Source organism: Hylobates moloch, unplaced genomic scaffold, assembly GCF_009828535.3.
Source record: "Hylobates moloch isolate HMO894 unplaced genomic scaffold, HMol_V3 SCAFFOLD_21, whole genome shotgun sequence".
Classification (NCBI taxonomy): Eukaryota; Metazoa; Chordata; class Mammalia; order Primates; family Hylobatidae; genus Hylobates; species Hylobates moloch.
The window spans coordinates 9276677-9292506 of NW_026652296.1; the positions used below are offsets into that span (position 1 = coordinate 9276677).

The window sequence follows — 15830 nt, forward strand, 5'->3', positions numbered from 1 at the left end:
CTCTTCCTTTTGTGTGTGTTTGTCACTAAGAGATTCACTTCTGCTGACCCACTGTTTATTGCTTGTTAAGGTGAGGTATGTGTCTCAGCCTCTTACTCCTTTGAGGAATGAGAAATATGAGACTAAATTAGCATTAGAAGCTAATCCAGCTACTCATAAGCCAGAGGAGAAAGTCTTCTTGAGCTGGATAAGGATAGAAATGATATTCACGTGCCCGGATGCTTCTTCCCTTCTCTTTCTGATGGAGAAGCTGCTAGAGTTTTGCAGAGGTTTGTGTGTTGACAGAAGGTTTCTGAAACCATCATCTTAAGTTTCAGATGAAGAGTCCATTAAGAAAAAATAGTAATTTTTGTAAAATACAGAAAAGTAAGAAAAATTAAAACTATACATTATCAAACTACCTAAAATAGCTATAGTAGTATTTTGATATATTGCCTTTCTTTTTTCTATTCACAAACACGGCAGCCTGTTAACATATATTTCTAATCTTAATTCTATAGTGAACGTGTAGATTGTACTCTGATTTTTTAAGTTTACATTTTGCCATGAGCATTTCCTTTTGTTTTTTTCTTAATCAGCATCTTTTTTGTGTGTCTGTGGCTTTTGATTTAATCTCAGATTTTTTTTTTCAAAATAAGTAGAGAAGTGTGCCTATTTCCCCCCAAAATAATTGGAGTTGAAATATTCTTAATTGTATAATCTGATTAACCAGGAACAACTGACTGGTTCCCAGTAACAAGTCAATTAACTGGAACTTTTAATACATTTAAATTAATATAACATATTTTTTGGTATTTGCCTTAAAGTAGAAGTATCCTATTAATATGATAAAACCTAGTTCTTAATCTATAGTGTGCATCAGAACCTCTAGGGTGGTTCTTAAAAATATTCAGATTGTTGGGCATTCTGAAACTAAATTAGAAACTATATAACATGAGTAAAGCCCAGGTAAACAAACAAATGAAAAACGGCAAAAAAAAAAAAAACCCCAAATCTCCACAGGTGCTTTGGGTGTGTACCTCTGATTAAGGACATCTATGATAATATTAAGAACTTGTAAGTCCTGACAATTGCTTTTTTTTAAAAAATCGGACATCACAGCCATCTTCGAATCTGTTTCTATTCATTGAGTTTTGGTTCTTGACCATGAGTCCCATTTTCCTGTTGTGTTGCCTGTCTAGTAGTTGTCGACTGCATTCTGACATTGTGATGATATATGCTGGATATGGTAGACATTCTGAACTTTGTTTTATGCTTCATCAGGTGGATCTGTGGAAAGCTCAAGGTGTATCTAACTTGATGGCGCTTAGCTTTTAAACTGTCTTCTCTGTATTTTATTTGAGGATTGGTTTTAGGCCCTGTTAGGGCAGGCCTGGAGTAGCCCTTCCTCTGAGGCATGTTGCCTGTTCTGAAGGCACGGCCTTTTTAGATGCTTGGTGGGGAGGTCTCTTTAATCTGGTGGGCTGGAATTCCCATATGCCAGCTCTGCTGCACTCTTAGTCTCTCTGTTCTCTCCACCCCATAGCGGCCCCTCTCTGCTAAACCTCGCACCATCTCTCCCTGTGCTTACACAGCCCAGCCCTTGGCCAAAGACTTGAGGGTTCCCCCAGCAGCTTCCTCCTCTCTGATGCCACTGATTCCAGCAGTTTCCACAGCCTGACACTCTGAGTGGTGCCAGGAATCTAGGATTATTTCAGGAATCCTCAGCACAGCAGGACCACCGTGCTCTGCTCAGATGCTACTTCCTGCATGTGGCAGGGGAGCTGTCCCCAGGCAGAGAGCTGAAGTGAAGGTGGGCTCGCCTGTGTACTTCCTCTCCCTCGGGGACTGCAGTCTTCTGATTCCTGCCGTCCAATCCTGAGAGCAATTGCCTTATGTAATATATATATGTATTTTTTTTACAGAGTCTGTCACTCTGTCACCCAGGCTGGAGTGCAGTAGTGCAATCTTGGCTCACTGCAACCTCTGCCTCCTGGGTTCAGGTGATTCCCCTGCCTCAGCCTCCTGAGTAGCTGGGATTACAGGTGTGCGCCAACATGCCCGGCTAATTTTTGTATTTTTAGTAGAGACAGGGTTTCACTATATTGGTCTGGCTGGTCTTGAACTCTTGATCTCAAGTGATCCACCCGCCTCGGCCTCCCAAAGTGCTGGGATTACAGGCGTGAGCCACCGTGCCTGGCCAAGTACTCTGTTTTATGTGTCCAGAGCTCCATGCACCTTTCCTTCATGCCACCTGCCACTGCTTGTAATTCTAACATTTGCATAATTATTTCGTCAATGTCTCTCTCTCTCTTAGACCATGAGCTTTGTTTAAAAGAGACCACAACTTCCTTCTTATTCTTCATTGTATATCAGCACCAAGCACAGTTTGCCGCCACAAACATAGCAGGCACTCAACAAATACTCGGAGAATGAGTCTGCTCATTAAATGCATTGGCCAAACAATCTTAAGTCTTAAGGAGAGAGAATCTGTATTCATTTCTGGCTGTGTGGTATCTTCATTCACTGATTATTCGAAAGATGTTTATTGAGCGCCTACTATGTACCAGGCATGGTGCTCAATTCTGGGTTATGATATGAACAAAACAGCTGGAAATTCTCACCATCATGAGCTTACATTTTGGCAAGATGATGGTAATAATAAACACTTAGAAAACATTTGCTGCCTGTGAGATCCTGTTCCAAGTGCTGTATATGTATTAACTTATTTAATCCTCAAAAGAGCCTTATGACGCAGGTAACAGGTCAAGGAGCTGTCAAGGACTTGTTGAAGGTCATGGCTATTAAATGGTGGAGCTGGGATTTGGATACTGCAAGCTCTATTTGCAGCACAGTAGATCCTATCATCCACGTCTCTTTGCAGACCAGCTCTTCCTGCCTTCTAACTTGTGCATAAAAAGGCTGATGGGGAAATGCCCACGCCTCCTGCAGGCCACTCCCTTCCCCCTAGTTTTGCCTGCTGTTCCAGTATGAGTCTTGTCATCACCTCATGGGAGCCTAAATCCTGATTCTTAGGGAGATGCTGATTGGCCCTGGCTTGGGAGGATACCGCCCATTGGTCCAGTAGGCCGTGGCCTGGAGGTTGGGCTGCATGAGGAGTGAGGCTCAGCTCACCCATTCATCAGGGGCTGGGGCCCTGGCAATTTCCAGAGAAGGGAATGGGCTGAGTGTACAGTCCAGGAGACACCTGCTAGGCTGTCCCTGAAGTTTGTGCCTCTCTCTCTGATAGCTCCCAAGGACTCTTCCCTCTTCATGCCTGTGACTTTATTTATTTATTTGTTTATTTTAGAGATAGGATCTTGCTCTGTCACCCAGGCTGGAGTGCAGTGGCATGATCACTGCTCACTGCTGCAGTGAATTTCTGAGCTCAAGTGATCCTCCCACCTCAGCCTTCTGAGTAGTTGGGACTACAGGCGTGTACCACCACGCCCAGCTAATTTTTTACTTTTTTGTAGAGACATGGTCTCCCTGCATTGCTTAGACTGGTCTTGAACTCCTGGGCTCAAGTGATCCTACCACCTCATCCTCCAAAGTGTTCGGATTACAGTGTGAGCCACCACCGCTGGCCCAAGTGCCTGTAACTTTGAAGATCCAATATATGATTTAAAAACTTGTAGATAAGTCTCTTTAAAAGACAAAAGTGGAGTCTTTTAAAGTCATTTGAATAGATTATGTTTTTTCAAAATAAGTCATGCTAATTCCTGATTTTTAGCATGGGAAATCAGCTTAAAAAAAAAAACTTCTTTGAAAAATGAAGAAAATAGTAGACTTTAAGAGGACTGCTGCTCTTATCCTTCAAGGGAGTGGGAAAACTCCTTCTGGAATCTGCAGCACTGCCCCTTTCATACCCCAAAGAGCAGTGTAGCCTGCTTTGTACCTTGCCTGAATGCTTCCGTCGGCTTCTCTGTTGATTTCTGTCTTACTCTTTATCTCTGTATCTGTTTCTATTTCTGAACCACGGCCTCTTTTCCCCTCTCAGTTACTCAGTCTCCACCCTTCTCTCTTTTATTTGCCTCACTATAGAACTTCATTCTTTTTTCATGCCTAGTGGTTTTAAGCTCTTCTTTATATAAAAAGAAAATGAGTATAAGACCATTTCATTTTTTATCCTTAAATATACAATTAAAAATCTTAAACATATGCCATGCTCAGCTGTTCTCTTTATTGCTTTTTTTTGAATGGTACTTGGTCTTGGGAGAAAGTTTGTTCCTAAACCTTAAGTGCTTGTCAGATCTCATGACTCATTTGTATGGGGAATGTCTCGCTGGGAACCTGCCATGTGCCGGGCACTGTGCTGGTCGCGGGTGATACAACGTTGGTGAGATCAGCACAGCTCATGCCCTGAGGGAGCTCAGGGGCTGTGGAAAGGTGGACTAGGATGGTTTGAGTTGGTCAGGGAGGGCTGAGAGGCCAGATGGCAGCCACTTGGAGGGGGTCTGTGGGCTGATACCTGGACTCAGGGTGGGACGTGATGGCTGATTAGAAGCTTGTCCATTGGATTCACTGCTTGAGAGGAACTGCTTCTACAGAACAAGCCATGACAAGAGACAGTACTTGGAAGACCTACTTTAGAAAGAGGGTCTCGTTGAGGAGGTGACTTGCCAGCTGGGACCTGGAATAGGTCATAGAACCAGCAAAGAGACAAATGATGCCCTCCTCCTCCTCCGTGCTCTCTGTCTCTCTTGGTGGTGGTGGGAGAGTGTTCTACACACAGAGCACAGCACATGCAAAGGCCCTGAGGCAGGGAAGGACTGTGTGTGGCTGAAGAGCTGAAGGAGGGCCAGTGTCATTCAAGTTTAGCTTGCAGGGTGATGGTTGGCAGGCCCAAACTGTGCAGGGCTTAAAAGCCAAGGTAGGAGATGAAATTTAGCTTATTCCAGGGCAAGGGGAAGACGTGATGCATTTTGAGTAGAGGAGGAACTTGATTCTGATTTAACATTTTAAAGATCACTCAGGCTTCTCCCTGGGGACTAGATTAGAAGAAGTTATGGAGGAAGCAGGGAGATGAGATTGTTAGCCTGTGGCAGTGCCAGGGGAAAGATCAAGGTGGTAAGGACTAGAAGGTGGCAGTGGGAGCGGAAGATACGGACTCTATGGTGCGATCTTCAGGACTTAGGTATGGGAGGTAAAGGAGCAACTGAGTGGATGGTTCGGTTGGATGGATGGCGGAGAAGGACTTGGGAAAGAAAGTGTTTTCTTGGGGGAAGATTTCAAGTTCCCTTTGGGGCATAGAAGGTACAAAGGGCTTCCAAGGCACCTGAGCAAAGATGTCAAGTAGACAGTTGGATATATGAGCTTGGAGCTCAGAAGCAAAGTCTTGAACTTGCTCTCAGGCCTGTGGGATGCCCCAGGGCCACACGCTCCATCACCAGAGGCCTCAGCAAGCACCCACTTGCAAGGACTGACTGTCCACACCCTCAATAACAACGTGCCTCTCTCTAGAAGCAGTGGACTGAGGAAAAAGCAAAGAGGAGATTGTATAAACAAGATCACAAACAGACAAGCCCAGGAGGGCCAGGCAATGAAAGGAAATGACTGAACTGGCCAAATGTCAGGGAGCAATAGGGAGTGGTAGGCAGTAGGGCAGAGCGGCATGTGAGTCTTACCTCAGGAGGTAGTTGCTGTTCAGTCCCTGTAGGCTGTGACATGTGGGAATGTGGGTGGAATGTTGCCAGGTTTTGTAGGTTTTTTTTTTTTTCTTTCCCAAGAGCTAGGAGTTGGAATTTTAGGTGAAATTTCTGATTTTTAAGTTTTGGCCACTAATCAAACTTTGGGTTGAATTTAGCTCATGGCAAATATGCTTAAGTTCACATCATCTGGAGTAAATAAGAATGGTGCTACTTCAAGGTTTATCAAATAGGAAGGGAGATAAGAGAGAGGTTATATTTATATGATTTCTAAGAATTGTATAGTTAGGGAGCGAACCCTGTTAACAGCCAGATCAAGGTAGTTTCTCTTATAAAGCCCTAAGTCTCAGGTGAGTGTGGTGGCTCACACCTATAATCCCAGCTACTTGGGAGGCTGAGGCAAGAGGATCGCTTGAGCCCAGGAGTTCAGGGTGGCAGTCAGCTGTGATCGCGCCACTGCACTCCAGCCTGGGTGACAGAGTGAGACCATGTCTCTAAAAAAACAAATAAATAAAAAAGTTCTAAATCTTACTGAAGTAGAACAAGTCTAGGATTCTTTCAGAGGAACCAAGGAATCTTAATGCACAAGCCTGACTTTGGTCTGCAGGTATCAGATGAGAAGGGGAACCACTTGATTCATCTCAAAAGAGCCACACGCTTTTTGGTGGAGCCCTGCCATCATTCCTCGCCCTGTTTCAGGACAGGATGCAGTGGTCCGCCGGTGGACAAAACATCCATTCAGAGCGGTTTTGCAAGGTTGGGCTTTAAGTGTTTCCATAGTTCTTCAGCTTATGAGGTCTAATAATATCCCAGTTGAGAGTGGCCTGTATAATGCCATTGTCATTTAATCCTTTCCTGGCGGCTTCCAAACCCTTTAACCATATTCTGCACAGAAATTCCCTGGAGGGGATACTTTGTTATATTCCTTATCCATCCTTGTGCTGGGGCTTTCAAAAAACGTTATTCTTACAATTCTCTGGGATGCATGTTTAATGGAAAGAATAATCAGAAAGCCATCCTTTCAGGGAGTGATCAAAATATGAGAACGTGGAAGCTTCGCACTCACCTCCAAAGAGTCCTCTTGGTTCTTTCAAGCAGATGTTCAGACATGTGGAAAAAACATGGGTAGCTCTGTTAGGAGGAATTCCTTGCAGATGCAGAAACCCGATCGCCATTTCATTCCCGGTAACAGTAATGAGCTTTGCAGGGAGGTGAGTGAGGGCCTGAGGCCCACCTGTCCAGGCTACTGCCTCCTGGGCTGGAGGAGCTGGTAAAGTCTCCAGTCTTTCAAAACCTCATAAAATGGATTATGGGACGTGGATGCTCATTCTGTTGGATTTCAGCTTTTATGCTAACTGCAACTTACTTGAAATGCTATCTAAGGAAGGGAAGAAGCAAGCCAGATGGGATTTTTTCCTTTCCAGGTGAAAGCTGCACTCGTGACAGTAAGCAGTGCTCCTTCAGCAATTGGCTGGGTGTGTTGGCTTCTATTTGTCTAATAAAATGTTGTGTTTGGGGATGTGAGACAGGAAGCAGTTCTTGCTGATGCTAATTTGTCTTGATCAAGGCTGCTGTGTTGGCATCTACAGAAGGTTCCATTGGACCTCCTGGGGAGGGGAAGGGAAAGAGGTGTGGCCAGGTCGCTCAGACTTCCAAAAAATTGGAGGAGGAGAGTGTTCTGAGATCACTGGGGTTCATTTGCTCATTTATTAAAAATACTTTCCAAGCACCTACTGTGTGCTCGGCACTGGGAATATGGCAGTGAACCACACAGGCAAAAATCCCTGGCCCCGTGGAGCTGATGTGCTGGCTAGGGGGAGATAGCAATATAGCTTATAAATAGGAAAATTAAATAGTATGTTAAACAGGAAAATTAAATAGTATGTTAAATAGGAAAATGAAATAGTATGTTGGGAGGTGATAAGTCCTATGGGGAAAACTATCAGGCCAAGGAGAATTGGGAGTGGTTTGATGGACCTCCCTGGGAGGGCCACATTTGGGCAAAGAAGGAGGGCCCACGTGGAAGCTGCAGGGACCTCTTCAGGCTGAGGAGACAGCAGAAGCTGAGTTGGGTGACATCTTGAACAGAGGAGGCCTGTGTGGGAAGGGCAGGGGAAGGGGAAGGATGGGGGAGCAGATCGTGGGCCTCACACATGTTTAGTTAGAGGACTTGGACTCTGAGTGGGGCGGGAGCTGGGAGGGCCTGGCTTGACCTAGGAGTCAGCAGGATCCCTCTGCTGGGGGGTGGACAGGGAGAAGCTGCTGCAGAGGCCCAGGCCAGAGGGGATGGTGGCTGGACCAGGGTGGGGGCGTGTGGGAGCAGGAGAAGGGGTTAGATTCAGAGCATGTTTTGAAAGTCAAGCTAACTGGATTTTTTTGAGACTGGCTGCAAGAGGGGCGGCATCTGTCTGTCTGGGGCTGTAGGCTTGGGAAAGGCCAGAGTCTCTAGGGACCCTGTTCATCCCTGCGGAGACTCCTGCTGTTTCCGGAGGGAAGCCATCTTTTAGAGGAGACTTGATGTAGCCTTTTCACTTCAAGATGGAGGCGGGGATGGGGTGGGGAGTAGCACAGCGGGGTGTGCGATGTGGGGGTTCTGAGGCCGACTTTTGAGGAGCCGTCCTCACCACCTCCTCCTTGTCTATACCAGTCTTTTGATGAGACTGGTGATTTCATTAAAGTTTGAGAAAGACTACAGTCCAAACCAGGTACACCCGTGGGCCAGTTGTGGCACTGCTCTCTGCCCTGCCACATGTGTCCCCGGCTGAGGGATGCCTGCAGTGGTCGAGGAGGGACTTGTGAAAGGATCGAGACCCGCATGCTGGCCTCCGAGGTGAGAGGTGGAGAGAGGGGGGAGGGCGCACCAGGGTTGGGGCTGGCGCAGGCAGAGAGGTGGCGTGGTGAGAGCGGCCCGCATGCTAACTCATCTTCTAACTGAAGACACGGAGGTTCACTGAGGGGTGCTTTCAGCCCACAGAAGAAGGGAAATTGTCAGGAATGAGCCTCAGTAAAGCATTGTCCCCAGACGTAGGCAGAAAACAGAAGGCTTCCAGAATCTTGGAGAAATAGCTGTTGCCAAAAGGGAGATTAAGTCTGAAACTTGCAGTATTTCTGGCAACCAAGAGGAACGATATAGAAGAAACTTTTTGTGTCACAAATAAATGTTGGGGCCCTCGTGTGTGCTGGGCAGGGTGGCGTAACGGCCGGAGCTACACTTCACTGTGTGCTTTCTTTAGAGTGACCTAGTTAGTCTCTGCAGCGATACCATGGAGTGTAGGTGGTAGGATTACTATGCTCATTTTACAGGCAAGGAAACTGGGACACAGTGCAGGTAAGCAGCTTGCCAGGGGCCACCCCCAGCCGGCGCATGGTGCTGCTTGATTGGGGCATAGGACGTCTGCAGCCGCAGCCCACACTGTTGACCACTGGCCCATGCTGCCTCTTGGAGGTAGACGAAGAGGGTCGTTCGGAGTGAGGCAGCTCTAGGGTTTGGTAGCTTTGGGACTCTGGGAGACTCACTGGGCAATAGTTTCTTCAATGATAAAGTGATGTAGACTTATGTCTGTCAGGCTATTTGTTTTGTGTTTGTTGAGCATAGCTAGATGCTAAACAAAAGTGCCCAGTGTGATCTTTGGCACAGAGAAGGCGTTTCATCTGTTGTTCTTTTGTTGAGAGAGAAGGCCATCTAGACATAGATCACTTTTGAGGTCTACGAGCCTTAGATTCCTGAGCCTGTTCCAGCTTTTTCTGGTTGAATTAACCACGTCTGAGACCAGGCTATGATATGGAGGGGGCTCTGAGAGTTGTTTATTTACATGCTGTTTGTTACAGACGTGATCTTAGCTCATCCTTGCAACCACATGGTGAGTTGGAGCTGCTATTATTCCCATTCAACGAGGGGTGAGAGGCACAGGGAAGTGAGGCTCACGTACCTAAAGTCAGGCAGCTGGTCAGCAATGAAGCCCTGGCCTTGGCTTTGAACTTCTGGGTTCTTATCTTTCACTCACCCGCCCATTCATTCATCGGCCTGCTGGCAGCAGCATCATGTCCCAGGCATGGGGTACAATGAGCACATGGGCTGAGCCCAGGCACCTGTGGAGCGCTCCAGCCGGGGCTGGATGTGAGAGTGGGATGGGACAGGCTTTAGAAAGGGTCGTCTGCGGCAGCTCAGCACAGTGCCTGGCTGGCCATGTGACCTGAGTCCTGGACCTAGGGTCAAGCGTTCAGGTTCTGCCCTTGCCTCCGCCCTCTCCACTGAGGGGCCTTAGGTGAAGCTGATTTTCTCTGATTATATGGGAAATGAGGCATCTGCTTTAGGTGGGTTTCTAAGCACCTGTCAGCTGCCACATGCCACAACAGGGGACCATGACCACATCTGGGACCACTTCGCAGGCGCAGAGCCATCTCGCTGCAACCCGTCTGCAGGCCGAGGCTGATGTTCATAGGAGTGTCTGTGTCACCAGCTGGCCCTGCCGCCCTTCTGGGTACCCTGTGGGTTTAGTGGGTGTGGGGGCCAAGACCTCTTTATTGAACATTGAGTATTTTCTAATTTGGTCCCATGAATGAGACTCCTAACGGCCTCAGAAGGCGCTAGCTCCGTTGACAATAAAGTCATGAACTGGAGCATGCGGGGAGGTGGGGCTGGGTGGGTGGGGAAGAACACAGGGAGGTGATGGCTCCTCATGGGGCCCTGTTTCCTCTGGATCCCAGGAGACATTGCGAATGTCAAAGTCATTCATTCTGAACCTCCTAGAAGACTATGGGCCGACTCTAGCAATAGTCATGCATGTTTGTTGAGCACTTACTATCTGACAAGCACATGGTGTGGAATGGCTCAATGGCTGGGGCAGGCACGCAGCCTCTGCTCTGTGAATGAGGAAACCAAGGCTCAGAAGCATTGAGCCTCACCTTCCCCAACGAGCACATCATCACCAGTGATGAGCAGACTGACCCTGGCCGAGCTTTTCCTGTGTGCCTGCTTGGAGAGATAGTGGTGCTGCCATTAACCCCATTTACAGCTGAGGAAACTGAGGCTCGGAGAAGCTGAGTGGCTTTTTCAAGGTTGCATTGCTCTTCAGGAGGCTGAGATGAATGCCTGCCGCCCAGGGTCATTGCAAATGTTAAATGGGTTAATATTGGTGAGGTGCTAAAACAGGGCCCTGCCTGTGATGAGAGCTCAAGATATGCTCATTGTTTTTCTTACCAATTTGTCTTCTGAACCATTGTGTTAGAATTTTAAAAAGGAGCATTTGTTCTCATGTGGAGGCTTTAGTTTCATGCCGCGACCTCTGAGCTGGCATGGGTGTGAGTTAGGGGCAGACAGTGTGGAGGGCATTCCCTCTCACCGTTTCTTATGTGTTCTGTGCGCGGCTCTTGTCCTCAAACGATGCCACGACGACGACGCCCAGCCTGCAGGCTGGGAAACTGATACTCTTGAGGTCAAAGGACTTCCTCAAGGCCAAGCATCTGGGATGTGGGAGAGCTGAACGTAAAAGCATTCTGTTGGGCACTTTGGCCAAGCCATTTCTATCGCACTGTGTGGTTCTCAAGTCCACAGCTTAGCGGGGCCTATTCTGAATACTGGCACAGGTTCGAAAAATTTCATTCGTATGCATGTGTATATGTATACACAGAGACACATACAAACACACATATAAATTATATATATTCATATATATATATATACACATACACGTATATATACAGTGTGTATGTACACCGATACGTATTTGCGTGTCTGTGCCCCTGTATTTTTATTCAATTATTTTACTTTATTTTTAGCTCTTTAATGTGTATTCATTTTTTTAAAAGTACAGGAAATGGCCAGACGTGCTGGCTTACGCCTGTAATCCCAGCACTTTGGGAGGCTGAGGTGGGCAGATCACCTGAGGTCAGGAGTTCGAGACCAGCCTGGCCTACATGGTGAAACCCCGTCTCTACTAGAAATACAAAAATTAGCCGGGCGTGATGGTGGGCACCTGTAATCCCAGCTACTCGGGTGGCTGAGGCATGAGAATTGCTTGAACCTGGGAGGCAGAGGTTGCAGTGAGCTGAGATTGTGCTGCTGCACTCCAGCCTGGGTGACAGAGTGAGACTCTGTCTCAAAAACAAAAAACAAACAAAAACCCCAAAACAAGCAAACAAAACAAAACAAAAAAACCCAGGAAATTATTAAGAAACTAGACAGGCCGGGCGCGGTGCCTCACGCCTGTAATCCCAGCACTTTGGGAGGCCAGGGTGGGCAGATCACAAGGTCAGGAGATCGAGTGAGACCATCCTGGCTAACACGGTGAAACCCCATCTCTACTAAAAAAATACAAAAAAATTAGCCAGGCCTGGTGGCAGGCGCATGTAGTCCCAGCTACTCGAGAGGCTGAGGCAGGAGAATGGTGTGAACCTGGGAGGTGGAGCTTGCAGTGAGCTGAGACCGCACCACTGCACTCCAGCCTGGGTGACAGAGCTAGACTCCATCTCAAAAAAAAAAAAAAAAAAGGAACTAGATAGTTCATTATCTGGAGTGAACTACTCTTATTGCTGGCATATTTCTTTTTAGTCTTCTTTCTCCCCTGTGCCTGCACACTTGAGCTCCCAAAACTCAGCTCCTGCCTTTCTCACATAGTTGAGTCTATATCAGGTTATTTTGATGACTGCAGGGGAGGAGACAGCATTTACTGAGTAAGTTTAAGTGCATTCCACGCATAAATGGATGTAATCCTCCTAATATTTCTTTTTTTTTTTTTTTGAGACGGAGTCTCGCTCTGTCGCCCAGGCTGGAGTGCAGTGGCGCAATCTCGGCTCCCTGCAAGCTCCGCCTCCCGGGTTCACGCCATTCTCCTGCCTCAGCCTCTCTGAGTAGCTGGGACTACAGGCGCCCGCCACCACGCCCGGCTAATTTTTTTTTTGTATTTTTTTTTTAGTAGAGACGGGGTTTCACCGTGGTCTGGATCTCCTGACCTCGTGATCCGCCCGCCTCGGCCTCCCAAAGTGCTGGGATTACAAGCGTGAGCCACCGCACCCGGCCAATCCTCCTAATATTTCTAGGCAGTACTTGAGACACAGAGAGGCTATGTAACTTGTCTAAGGTTACACAGGAATTGAGGGAACCACGAACTAAACCTAGGTGGTCGAGCTCAAAAGCTCACGCTCTTAACTGCTTAGGCCACAAAGAGGAAATGAAAATCATTTTGTTTGTTTGTTTGTTTGTGTCTATTTCAATAGGTTTTTGGGGAACAGGTGGTGTTTGGTTGCATGAGTAAGTTCTTTGGTGGTGAAGAAATGGAAATCTTTAACGACCTTGAGATAATTTTCCAGGTTGCTCCTGGGGGCTCTCATTGTTGCTCTAGCATTTTGAAAAATTCAGGAAACAGGCCGGGCACTTTGATTCATGCCTATAATCCCAGCACTTTGGGAGGCCGAGGCTGGTGGATCACTTGAGGCCAGGAGTTCAAGACCGGCCTGGCCAACATGATGAAACCTCGTCTCTACTGAAAATACAAAAATTCCTGTAATCCCACCACTTTGGGAGGCTGAGGTAGGCAGATCACTTGAGGTCAGGAGTTCGAGACCAGCCTGACAAACATGGAGAAACCCCGTCTCTACTAAAAATACAAAATTGGCTGGGTGTGGTGGTGCATGCCTGTAATCCTAGCTACTCAGGAGGCTGAGGCAGGAGAATCACTTGAACCCGGGAGGCGGCGGTTGCAGTGAGCCAATATCGCACCATTGCACTCCAGCCTAGGCAACAAGAGCAAGACTCCCATCTCAAAACAAAAAACAAAAAACCCCCCAAAATTAGCTGGATGTGGTGGTGCATGCTTGTAATCCCAGCTACCCAGCAGGCTGAGGCAGGAGAATTGCTTAGACCTGAGAGGCAGAGGCTGCAGTGAGCCAAGATCGCACCACTGCACTCCAGCCTGGGTGACAGAGCAAGACTCTGTCTCAAACATTCAGGAAATAAATCCAGTCTGGTCAAACATCAAGTCAGATTGTTTCTTTATCAGGTTGTTCAGGCTCATGTCATCCATTGGTATCTACCCCGCCCCAGCCTCCTCTCCCTGTGTTTGGCTACAGCAGCCTGAAGGCCCCTCCCAGGCAGAGGCAGAACAATAGTGGCTTGTGGGGGCAGGTGCAGCCTCACTGTGGGCTGCTGTTGACACCCCCAAGCATGTCCTCATGTGAGTGGCCTGAGCCACGGCAGCCGGGCCCAGAAGCATCTGAGAGTAGAACCTGGGGAGCCCAGTGGCCTGCGCCTGGGCTGTGAGATGCCCACCTCCTCCAGGAGGGTGAGCTCCCAGTGCAAATGGTGGTATTTTGAGACGCTCATGGGACCTACCTGACCCTTGCCCTCCAGCTTGAGTTTTTCTCACCATACTAGTGGCATGACTGTGAGCAAGGATAATTTGACCTTTTGGGGCTTCCATTTCCCCAAGAAGCAAATTGGAGAGAATGTTACTTATCTTTTACGATTTTTACAGGAGTAAATGAGAATGTGTGTAAAACATCACTTAGCACAGTACCAAGTGCAAACTGCTCTAGTTTCTTTCAGAAATTGATTTTGGGGAAATGCATTCACATGGTGCAGAATTTGAAAGGTATTAATACAAGCTGTGTACAGGGCAAGGTCTTCCCTCATACCTAGGTGGCCGCCTCATCTTCCTCAGCTCCAGTGCCATTGGTTCTCTGAACATCCCGCCAGAGACGGTCTGTGTTTGTGCTCGAGGTTGTATTCATGGTCTTTGTTGCCATCATTATCAGAATTATAATGTATGAAGGATTTGGCGTATTGCTCAGTACATTTTACATTCCTAATAAATGATCAAGGCAGTTATTACTGCTGAACTTAGGAAGCCATTGCATTGTCATTTTTCTGAATAAGAAGTGAAGCTGAATCGATCTTCTTGGCATCATTTATTTAACCAAGTAGGCCCTTCCCATGAAACTGAGGTTTCTGCTAAGTGAATCCCATGTTCCTATTTGACATTTATTATAAAACTGTAAATGCTGTTCTAGGAATACAGTTTTTGGAACCTGTATCAGGTGAATATTGATTAAACCTTGCCTTTGCTTGAACCCTGGCTTAGTGACATAAAATAAACCCTCAGGACACACTTGCCTTGTCACATATCTATCCCTCTCTCCTTCCCGTCTACCAGAAAATGATACAGCAGGGCCAGGCATGGTGGCTCATGCTTGTAATCCTAGTACTTTGGGAGGCTGAGGCACGAAGATCCCTTGAGGCCAGGAGTCCGAGACAAGCTTGGGCAACATTATGAGACCCTTGTCTCTACCAAAAAAAAACAAAAAACAAAAATTTAGCTGGGTGCGGTAGAACATGCTTATAGTCTTGGCTAGTTGGGAGGTTACAGTAGAAGGATTTCTTGAACCTGGAGATGGAGGCTGCAGTGAGCTGTGATCATGCTACCACACTCCAGCCTGGGCAACAGAGCGAGATCCTGTCTCGAAACAAACCCCAAACAGTAAAGATAAAACCTGAGCAGTAGATAGTTTAGCAAGGGCATGGTGCCATGGTCAAAATGCAGCAATGAAAGTGCTGAGTTGGATTATGAGTGGTTTCCTTTATCTTGTATTTATTCAACAAACATCGGGCTTCTACCACATGCCAGGCCTTGTGCTAGGTGCTCCCTGCTCAGTTTGGTCCATGGATTGGTGGCCTGGATCTCCTCTGGGAGCTCACGCAGAATGCAGAATCTCAGGCCCTGCTGCAACTTAATCTGTGTGCACATTCGAGTTTGAGACACATTATTCTAGAAAAAGAGTTGTCAAACTATGCCAGCCAAATCCGGCGCATCACCTGCTTTTCGAAATAAAGTTTTATTGGTACACAGCCACACCTACGTATTTGCATATTGTCTCTGGTTGCTTTTGTACCACTGCAGCAGAGGTGAGTACTTGCAACAGAGACTGTACGTATGGCCTGCAGAACCTAAAATGTTTCCTATCTTGTCCCTTACAGAAAAAGTTTGCTGACTGGAGATGGAGATAGAGTAATGAACAGAATAGATAAAATCCCGAGCTCTCATGGAGGTGGGCTTCTGGTGGAGGGAGACATATAACAAATCAGTAATCCCACAATCTGTCAGGTTTTAAAAAAGCTATAAGCAGAAAAATAAGGCAGGAATGGGGGATGGAAAGTGACTGGGGAATGGTGAGGATGCTATTTAGAGAAGAACTTCCCGAAGGGGTGCC

General features: G+C 47.1%; 1 protein-coding gene across 2 annotated transcripts in view; it reads left to right on the plus strand.

Annotated features, from left to right (window-relative positions):
• NFATC2 (nuclear factor of activated T cells 2) overlaps positions 1 to 15830 on the plus strand; it is a 157152-nt gene that overhangs the window by 25582 nt on the left and 115740 nt on the right. The window lies entirely within an intron of this gene.